At 53.4% G+C, this 2,943-nt stretch overlaps 1 protein-coding gene across 9 annotated transcripts in view; it reads right to left on the reverse strand.

The window, feature by feature from the left end:
• The window catches only part of Pkmyt1 (protein kinase, membrane associated tyrosine/threonine 1), a 9,127-nt gene extending 6,184 nt beyond the window's left edge, over window positions 1–2,943 (reverse strand). For 5 of the 9 annotated variants that reach the window (XM_029569943.1, XM_029569928.1, XM_029569948.1 and 2 more), the window contains exons 1-2: window positions 2,469–2,678; window positions 1,980–2,086 (exon numbers count right to left, since the gene is read on the reverse strand). The gene's annotated coding sequence lies outside the window, so the exon portion shown is untranslated. Of the gene's footprint in view, window positions 1–1,979; window positions 2,087–2,468; window positions 2,679–2,758 lie in introns of those variants that run through there. The other 4 variants (XM_029569950.1, XM_029569931.1, XM_029569934.1 and 1 more) reach the window with 3 other exon arrangements.

Genomic DNA, 2,943 nt, shown 5'->3' on the forward strand with positions numbered 1-2,943 from the left:
CCCAAACAATTCCATAAACGAATAAAGTTGGAAGACTTCAAAACTTACAAGTCCACAGTAATTGAAGCTGTTTATTATTCACACAAGGACAAGGGCATAAAAGGACTCAGAAATAACCCCTCATTTATGGTCAAACTATTTTTTCTTCTTTGTCTTGTGTTTGAGACAGGGACTCATTATATAGCCAAAATTGGCTATATAAGATGGTCTCTTGTCTCAGCCTCCAGAAAGCTGGAACTACAGATGTGTGACCACACCTGGCTTGAATGATTTTCAATAAGGGTGCCAAACAATCCAATAAGAAAGAAAAGTCTTTTTTTTTTTTTTCAAATGTGTTTTTGAGACAGAGTCTCCCTGCAGTCCCAGCTGGCCCTGGAACTCACTAGTAGACCAGGCAAACCCATAGAGAACAGTCTGCCTCGGCCTCCCAAGTGCAAAGGTGGCAAAGGTGTATACCACCACACCCTGCTCCAAGGATTTTTTTTTTTTTTTGGTCTTTTTGAAACATGGCCTCTCTATAGCTCCAGCTGGCCTGGAACTCACTATGTAGACCCAGCTGGCCTTGAACTCACAGAGATCCACCTGCCTCTGCCTCCCTAGTGCTGTGACTAGAGGCCTGTGCCACCATGCCCAGCTAATTTGAGATATTTTTCTTTTAAGTTTTTTTGAGACAAGGTCTCCCTGTAGCCCCAGCTGGTCTGGAATTTGCTATGGAGACCAAGCTGGCCTCGAATTCACAGTGATACACTTGCTTCTGCCTCCCAAGTGCTGGAATGAACCACCATACCCAGCTCCAAGGATTTTTTTTTTTTTTTTTTTTTTTTTGGTCTTGAGACAGGGTCTCCCTGTAGTCCCAGCTGTCTGGGAATTCACTATGTAGACCAGGCTGGCCTTGAACTCACAGAGATCCACCTGCCTCTGCCTCCTGAGTGCTGGAATTAAAGGCGTGTGCCACCACGCCCAGCCTGGAATTTTTTTTTTTAAAGCTATTATTTATTTGTGGTGCTAGGGATTGAACCCAGGGTCTAGTGTATGGCAGGCAAGTATTCTACTAGATCCATATCCTCAGTCACACATATATACTTTCTATATATACAGGCATGTACCACAACATTCAGTTTATGTGCTGCTGGAGATCAAACCCAGGGCATTATGCATGCTAGGCAAACACTCTACCAGCTGAGCCCAGTCCCTAAATCTGAGATATTTTGAATTATAAAGAACATCTGGAGCAAGGAGTTTGTGGACCTGCAATGCTGCATCGACCTCATGGAGAACTTAGATTGGTGTCTGTTGTAAATGCTAACTGCTACCATAAACCATGTTCTGGGTAATAGTTGAAATGAGGAAGTACAGTTGTGTGGTGGTGTCAGAGACTGCCTGTTGGGACAGAGAGGGCCATGGGGTTACTGCTGTGTTGTAACTGAAACAAAAAACAAAGCAGAAGGGAGAGTCTATTTTGGTGGTAGCCACAATGTATCAAAAGATATACTACAGACTGTGTTTGGCAAGATACTGAATTACCTGAAGAATGGCTAGCCTAGTGAGGGTAGGAGCACTGGGGGTCTTGGCTGCCAAGGCTTCCCCTACACCCCTTGTTATGACTCTGTTTAACTTCAAGAATCCGATCCCAGGGATGGCTATAGCTCAGTGATAGAGTGCCAGCCTAGCTCAATCAGAGCCCTGTATTCAATACCATCTCAGAAAAAAAAAAAAAAAAATCCCAGGACTTCTCAAAGGAGGAACCAGAGTGTCTGGATCCACTATGGCACTAGTTAGTACAGCCTCCATGCCCAGCCCTGGCACACATGGAAACCCCAGTCACCTGGACTGCTCTGAACAGATGTGTCAGTCCCAATGTTATTAACGGTCTAACACCTCTAGCTTGGCCAAACAGCCTTAGGGGGTGGGAAGGGCGAGGCGTGGCGGAGGGTGGGTTGGGGGTATTGTTGAACTCCGCGGTTTCCAGGGGGCCTCACCCTCTCACCCGGCTGTACACATCTGCTGACCACCGTCTACTGCTAGACTGTGAGCTCCTCCTGGGCAGGACCGCAGCTGAATTCGCTCCGTGGGCGAGGGGCAGACCCTGGCGAACAATCGCGTGGACCGGTTGTCACCCCGGAGGGCTTTTCTCAGCGAGGGGAGAGGAAAAGAAGGGCAGCGCTGGAATGGGTTCCCAGGTCCAGTCGGGCTGGGGCGGGGCGCAGCCCCGGCAAGCGCAAGCAGTCACCCGAGCAGCGCGCGGAGTGGGCTGGGCGGGGCGGGGCCGGTAGCGCTGGCCCGGAGACCCGGGGGGGCCGAGACCACCCCAAAGGGCTGGAGAGGCCGCGGGGGTCTACCGGCCACAGCGGGAGGGGGCTCCGCCCCAGAGGACCGTCAGGAGCGCGGCGTGGCCCGGAAGTGCGGGCCAGGGCACCGGGGGAGGAAGGCGGCGGGGCCCCGGAGCTTTCGCCCGAGTGCGGGCTCACCTGAGGCGGCGGGGCGGGACGCAGCGCAGCGACAAGGTCCAAGGTTCCGGATCGTCGGACACCGCGGGAAGCCTCACGGAGGCCCGGCAGGCCCGGGTCTGGAGGCGGTGCCTCTGGACGCCCAAGCGAAGCACTCTGTCAGAGAGGAACGGCCCGTGAACGCGCGCGGAGCCAGCTCGCGCCAAAAATTCCAAACCGACCTCGAGGCTCCGCCCAGGCCCGCCGGAGGCCCCGCCCCTTCCCGATGCAGCCCATCCCAGACCGGACACTGGCTCCACCCCACGTCCTACGTGCACGCCGCCGCGCTGGTCTTGAGCCTCGCCTGTGTGCTCTCTCTGTGCAGGCGCCTGTGTTTTGAGTGCGATGGTGGCAGGTTACTCCCTTGCTCTGTAGGAGAGACCCTTGGACTCTCCCGCCCTGTTCCCGGGATATCTATCCACCTCCAGACCTTGTACTAGGCACCCGCTTCCCTCTT

Source organism: Nannospalax galili, unplaced genomic scaffold (assembly GCF_000622305.1).
Source record: "Nannospalax galili isolate Female #2095 unplaced genomic scaffold, S.galili_v1.0 scaffold471, whole genome shotgun sequence".
NCBI classification, from domain to species: domain Eukaryota; kingdom Metazoa; phylum Chordata; class Mammalia; order Rodentia; family Spalacidae; genus Nannospalax; species Nannospalax galili.